Genomic DNA, 7,651 nt, shown 5'->3' with positions numbered 1-7,651 from the left:
GAAAGGAACAAGTTAGCAGTTAATTGACCCTTCTATTGCTGCCTTTATGTGAATTGCAAGAACCCTTCATATCCTCTGTTTGTACAGGTATGGGATCGCTAATCCAAAAAACAGGTATCCAGAAAGTTTCAAATAATGGTAAAGCCATCTCCCATAAGGTCCATTTTAAGCAAATAATTCTAATTTTTAACCAGTACCTTGCACTTGATCCAGGTCCCAAGCATTCAAGATCCTATACTTGTATAAAGATTACATTGTATAAATGATCTAAGACTCTAAACATACCAGGAGAAGTGATGCTGACACAATAGATGAAAGATGGTGAAGCATATCTTATCTGATCTAGACATAGCTGCATTTAAAAAGGGTGGGCCTGTATCCTTGCCCCAACCTGCTTCCCCCTCACTTTTCTTCTTTGGGCCCATTGCAATCTCTTCCACTGGGGACTGGGTGGGTGGAAGATCCAAACTGCTGTCAAAATCTCCTTGTCGAGTCCCCAGGGTGATACGACCAGCGAGTGGCATGCTGCCCCCCCCCAATTTATGTCCTACATGCACAGGACAGAAATCCATAAAAGTTCTGTCCACATAAATGAATCATTTCAATTATTTTTTATTATTAGATTTCATGTATATTCTTTTTGGGTTTTTTAACACCAGACAAGGTACAGTTAAATTGTTTTCATGGTCCAGAAAAATTCAAAGATTTCTTCCAGTGTTGGATTTATAAATTCCTGTCAGCACTGGCCTCCAGCCCAAATATGATTGAGGAGATTTGGCACATAGCCCCCAAGTAGACCCTGGGTGGATCTTGCTTCAGGAAATTTGCCTGCACATTATGAATAGTAACAAGTATAATATATAATAATATATATTGTGGGGAATTGCTCAAAAAAGTGGGTCGGGCTCAGGTAAAACCGTTCTTACGGAGGAGACAGGAGGCTTAGGTTTGTAACAAAAATGGACAGGCTCCTGCCTGGGGTTTATTGTTCAAACCAAACAAACTTACAAACTATACCACAAGTTCTGTGGTATAACATTAAACAATAAGCGAAAACCGCACCGGTTTGCAGTTTTATAGAAAGCAGAAACAACTCCTTACTGCTATCACGAGGCAGTCCCAATTTGGAGTTCCCGTAGCATACACAGTTTATTCAAAATAAGTCACGGTGTGTGTTCAGAGCTTCTCTCTGACTCCCAGTCCAACCCCACACTGCACAGCCAGGCTCCCTGAAACAGCCCCACCTGTGGACTAATTGGACAGCATACTGGTCTCACCTTGCACCAGGGTCCTAGCCTGTCTTACCATGGAGATTTAAATGAGCCAATACCTCAGGCTGGGTGCTATATACCTACCATCATATACAGCCAGCATACTGGGACAGAGCTCTGTCACAAAAAAAATAAATATATATATATATATATTATAATACTGGCATATGACACCAGAATAGCAGAGAGCACAGGTTATATTGCTTATACGATTTTAACACTGCTGCACTAGTACACTGCATGCTGCGTCTGCATCTGACAGTCGTGTTGCCTCGGATCAACGCTGTGACTTCATCCGACATTTCTATCTCTTACCTTATTTCTGTCGCATGTTACTGGTTAAATTAAGTTATGTTGGCCTGGAACATTTGTACCTGGATAGAGAACTGACTAAAAGAGTGGTGGTAAATGGAACATTTTCTATTTGGACCAGGGGAGGGGGGGGGGGATTTTTGCACCTAGGGGGTTTCTCCTTTAAGATGGATTTAAAAGAGCTGGAGAGAGTGCAGAGACATGCAACTAAATTGGTTAGAGGGACGGAAGACAAATTATGAGGGTAGACTGTCAAGGTTGGGGTTGTTTTCTCTGGAAAAAAGGCGCTTGCGAGGGGACATGATTACACTTTACAAGTACATTAGTTATAGACAAATAACAGGGGACCTTTTTACCCATAAAGTGGATCACCGTACCAGAGGCCACCTCTTCAGACAAGAGGAGAAGAACTTTCATTTGAAGCAACGTAGGGGGTTCTTCACAGTCAGGACAGTGAGGTTGTGGAATGCACTGCCGGGTGATGTTGTGATGGCTGATTCAGTTAATGCCTTTAAGAATGGCTTGGATGATTTCTTGGACAGACATAATATCAAAGGCTATTGTGATACTAAAATCTATAGTTAGTATAGATATTGAGTATATATCATTTATGTGAGGGTATGGAGGGGTCAGTGTGTGTATGGATGCTGGGTTTTCATTTGGAGGGGTTGAACTTGATAGTTCATTTGGGTTGAAAAAAACCCAGTCTATGTAACCCGCTCTAGAAGAGAGATGCTAAAGTGGGCAACATCCATGCCCAGCAGTTAGCGGTCTTGTCAAATAAGCACCTAGACACATAGGGGCAAATTCACTAAGCGCCGAACGCTAGCGTCAATTCGCTCATATGTAAAATCCTGCTTCATGTAAATAAACCATTTTCATAATAATATATTTTTCTAGTAGTATGTGCCATTGGGTAATCATAAATAGAAAATTGCCATTTTAAAAAATAAGGGCCGCCCCCTGGGATCGTAGGATTCACTGTAGTCACAAACATACCAACAAACTATACATGTTAGGTCACATGAGCCAATTAACAGACAGAGATGTGTCTTTTGCTTCAAGACTTCTTCCTGTTACAGTTAGGGGCAGATGTATTAAGGGTCGAATATCGAGGGTTAATTAACCCTCGATATTCGGCTAGGAACTAAAATCCTTCGACTTCGAATATCGAAGTCGAAGGATTTAGCACAAATGCTGCGATCGAACGATTATTCCTTCGATCGAACGATTAAATCCTTCGAATCAAACGATTCGAAGGATTTTAATACAACGATCGAAGGAATATCCTTCGATCAAAAAAACTTAGGCAAGCCTATGGGGACCTTCCCCATAGGCTAACATTGACTTCGGTAGCTTTTAGCTGCCGAAGTAGGGAGTCAAAGTTTTTTTTAAAGAGGCAGTACTTCGACTATCGAATGGTCGAATAGTCGAACGATTTTTAGTTTGAATCCTTCGATTCGTAGTCGAAGGTCGAAGTAGCCCATTCGATGGTCGAAGTAGCCCAAAAAACACTTCGAAATTTGAAGTTTTTTTACTTCGAATCCTTCACTCGAGCTTCATGAATCGGCCCCTCTGAGTTGAAGTATTTCTGGTCAGGTGATCTCTGAGGCAGCACACAGACCATCACGAAATGGTGAGTGAAGGCAAGAGATGTAAAAGGGCAATATTTACTTAAATATATATTCCAGTTTGGTAAGATTCTTTAATATGCCACTTAATATGATATGAACTCTCTGCTGCTTAAGTGTTCATTTTGGGAGTATAGTTTTCCTTTAAGACTTTAGATTAATTGAATTTCTGTTCCTGTGGTAAAATTGTGTGTGTAGAACAGGTGAAGGTCAAATAGAGCTTTTTCTTTGGAACACTCTCAACCAGTCCAAGTTAAACAATATATGAGTAAGTTCATTAAGCTGTCTTTTTTTCCAGTGAAGCAAATAACTGCCTATGTGCACTGTAGACAGGAGCCCTACTCTTATCTATGGGAGTGGTGGAAAAAGATAGCTGTCAATTTGTTTAGTTAATATTACCTGGTTTCCTGACATGGTAAATGCGATGACTATACGGTAACCACGGGAATTTAATAATAATCCCAATGGGCAGTGTGTGGTTCCATTTAGTTTCCATAGCAATGTGTCTTGGACAAATGTACAGAAACAGCAACCCATTTCAACATAAATAATGAATCAATCAATCAATCACTGTGGCAGTTTGTTACCAGTATTCAAGCAGTGCAATCCTCTAATAAATAAGCCTGGTGGTTATTCTTGTGTAAGGCACAAATATTCTAATTTAATTTCTGCACAATGTAATACATCAAAGTATAACATACAGCAAAACACATAGGCAACAGTTATTCGTGCATAAAGAGAACCTACATAAGGTCATGATTCCTCTTCAATGACCTTGTAAGACTCTGCAGTGACCACAAACCAATGCAGCCCAAGCTGGCACATCTCTATAAACTGGATTTAACTTTTACAGTATCTGACTTCCACGTTCAGTGTTTATTCTACTCAAAGAATTAGTGGATGGACTAGATACTGGACTCTATGGATGCATAGGCAGGCGCCTATTGATAATGTAGTTAATTACGAGGCTGCTATTTTGTAGAGAAGTAAAGCATGAACCAAGTATGGTGCAGTTCAGAACAACAGCGCCAATATAGACAGTATAGTCATTTGCTTTGTTTCAGAGATAACTCCAAGTGGTGAAATTTCCTGTTACTAAATATTAGAAAAGTATATAGAAAGACAAGTAAAAGTGTGTTAAACTACTACCTGCCAAATTATAGTGCTTATAGTGCTATAAAATATGAGAAACCTATAGTCTGGTTCATGTGACAAACCTCATTTAGACTCAAAAAGATACAGCTGCTTTAGGCAGCCTTAACTCTGATTCTAATGAAATCGATGTAGTCCCTACTAGAGCCAGAGGGAAGCAATTATAAATGGCAGTTGAGTGACATAGTAACATAGTAAGTTAGGTTAAAAAAAACACACGTCCATCAAGTTCAACCTTTTAACTTTTTTTAACCTGCCTAACTGCCAGTTGATCAGGAGGAAGGCAAAAAAACCCATCTGAAGCCTCTCCAATTTGCCCCAGAGGGGGAAACAATTCCTTCCTGACTCCAAAATGGCAATCGGACTAGTCCCTGGATCAACTTGTACTATGACTGGCATTGCTTGCTACAGCCAAGTTTATCATCTACAAGGACTCCGAGGTCCTTTTCCATAATGGATTTGCCTAGTGCAGTCCCATTAAGGGTATAAGTGGCTTGGATATTTTTACATCCCAGGTGCATGACTTTACATTTATCAACATTGAATCTCATTTGCCACTTAGCTGCCCAGATTGCCAGTTTGTCAAGATTGTATTGCAAAGATGCCACATCCTGTATGGAATTAATCGGGCTGGATAGTTTTGTGTCATCTGCAAACACTGATACATTACTTACAACAAATGGTGAATTTGTTGTTTTGGACAAGCTGTGGACCAGCCCCCCTAGCCTTCTGTCCCCTACTTCTGACTGTCACAAACCTTCCTCCCTCATTAGCCTCCACTGCCCCTTCTCCTCCCCCCACTCCACTAGCCCCTGCCAGTGGTTGCTCTGTAAGCCTCCTTTCTTCCCCCACGTTTGCCGCTGCCCTCAGTGCTGCAAGTTCCCCCCTTAGAGTCTGCAGTTCAGATTCCAAGATCTGAATCAGGATAAAACACCAAAACAAAATAAATGCACTAAATGTATCTACCAGTTTACCCCAAACAGAGAAAAGAAAAAGCTGTTTGTCTCTTCAGATACCAACGCTAAGGTTTTTAACGCTGCTTAACACTTAATCCACATGCAACATTTAGATCACATGCAACACTTGCTTAGCAGCTCCCACACTCGCTTTGAATTCACAGACATACGGTTTCAAAACCTTCACATTTGTTACTTGCTTTCCTTTGGCTCTTGCTGAAACTGTGCATAAGTGTGTGTTACACTACATAAAGTACTTTCTGACTACCTGCAGCTACAGCATTGCTGACCCTACCATGTACCAAATAAACCACCTGCCATGCTGAGCTAACAGACTGTGGGCAATTAGGAGAAATTCCATTTACAACACTTCCAGTAGCGGTTGTTTTGCTAAAGAAAATAACAGCTCAGGGGAAAAAAACAAAACAAGAGAAAAACATAATGAGAGCTCACATTTGGTTTAATAGGAGTTGGACTACTGAAATCCATAGTAACACAGCCTAAATATCAGCATGGTTTCATTCTGGCGTTGTTAAGAAATTCAATTATAGCCTTTATGTGATACTGAATATAATGCTGAATTCAGGTATTAAGAGTGGCTTCTATGTTCTGTATATCTCACACTAATGAAGGCACACCTCATGGAGGTTAAACCTTGAACTTCACAGGCCACATCAGGCACCGTTATTTGGTTTCATATTCTGTGACCGGATCTCTGTAAAACAAACAAACAAAAAAATTCTTAAACACGAGTACATTTTAATCTTTAAACGAACAGTAACACCAAAAACTAAAAGTGTTTTAAAGTAATGAAAATATCATGTAGTGTTGTCCTGCACTGGTAAAACTGATGTGTTTGCTTCAGAAACACTACTATAGTTCATATAAACAAGCTGCTGAGTAGCAATGGCGGAAATTTGAAAAATGGCTAAATGGCACAGGATAAATAATGGATAACAGATAACATTATGTTCTACAGAGCTTATCTGCTGTGTAACTTGAGCCTTTTCTCCTTTGAACAGCTGCCCACATGGCTACGCAGCAGCTTATTTATATAAACAATAACAGGATTTTTTGATACTCACCGTTAAATCTGTTTCTCTGTAGTCATAAGGGGGACACAGGGAACCATGGGGTTAAGCTCCATCCTCCAGGAGGCAGGACACTTGAATAATTAAATAAGGGGCGTGCCCATCAGGCTTTACCCCATACACTGTACATTCCTCTTCAGTTTGTTCCAAAAGCTGCTATCGTAGTTAACTTCAAAAAAACTCTCCTAATAGGCAGAAAGAAACCAGTGAAACTGAACAAAAACTCGACCAAACCGGTCAAAGCTCGTCAAGGGTGGGAAGCCCTGTGTCCCCCTTATGACTACAGAGAAACAGATTTAACGGTGAGTATCAAAAAATCCTGTTTTCTCTGTCGTCTTAGGGGGACACAGGGAACCATGGGGACTTAACAAAGCAGTCCCAAACAGCAGGGTGGGAACGAGCTAACAGTAAAGTACGTGGTTGCAGAGTTAGGAAATCACTGACTGCAACACCTTACGTCCGAGGGCAGCCTCGGCGGAAGAAAATGTATCGACTTTGTAAAATTTAGAGAATGTGTGAGCAGAGAACCAGGTAGCCGCCCTACAGATCTGTTCCAAGGAAGCAGAGTTTCGCCATGCCCAGGAGGCTCCCACCGCTCTGGTGGAGTGAGCCCTGAGTCCTTCAGGCGGTGATCTTCCCTTTGCGGAATATGCTTGTTTTATGGATTCTCTAATCCACCTTGATATAGTCGACTTGGAAGCTGCCTGACCCCGACGGGGGCCGGATGGGATGACGAACAGAGCTTGAGACTTTCGGAAAGGTTTTGATCGTTCCACATACCATCTTAGTGCTCTAACAACATCCAGATTATGGATTCTACGTTCCTTATCATTCTTAGGGTCTGGGCATAGAGACGGAAGAACAATTTCTTGGTTTACATGAAACGCCGATACTACCTTGGGTAGAAATTCAGGAATCGTGCGTAGAACGGCCTTATCCTTGTGGAAAATTAGGTAAGGAGGAACACACGACAGGGCGCTAATCTCAGACACTCTTCTAGTCGATGATATTGCTACTAGAAACACCACCTTGTAGGTTATCCATGTATCAGATATTGCATGCATTGGCTCAAATGGAGGATCCAGCATTGCCTCCAGCACTACAATGAGGTCCCAGCTAGCAACCGGTGGCTTGAAAGGCGGCCTGATATGAGCCACTCCTTGTAGAAACGTGCGGATCAAGTCTTCATTCGCTAACCGAGATTGAAACAGAATTGACAGGGCCGACACCTGGACTTT

The 7,651-nt window shown here is 41.3% G+C and overlaps 1 protein-coding gene across 3 annotated transcripts in view; it reads right to left on the bottom strand.

Annotated features, from left to right (window-relative positions):
• Window positions 1–5,764: 5,764 nt before the first annotated feature.
• The window catches only part of skiv2l.L (Ski2 like RNA helicase L homeolog), a 34,571-nt gene continuing 32,684 nt past the window's right edge, over window positions 5,765–7,651 (bottom strand). For all 3 annotated transcript variants that reach the window (XM_041572882.1, XM_041572883.1, XM_041572884.1), the window contains exon 31: window positions 5,765–6,037. The gene's annotated coding sequence lies outside the window, so the exon portion shown is untranslated. The remainder of the gene's footprint in view (window positions 6,038–7,651) is intronic.

This window comes from Xenopus laevis, chromosome 8L, assembly GCF_017654675.1.
Source record: "Xenopus laevis strain J_2021 chromosome 8L, Xenopus_laevis_v10.1, whole genome shotgun sequence".
In the NCBI taxonomy this organism is placed as follows: Eukaryota; Metazoa; Chordata; class Amphibia; order Anura; family Pipidae; genus Xenopus; species Xenopus laevis.
This window is presented reverse-complemented; position numbering and strand designations above follow the sequence as displayed.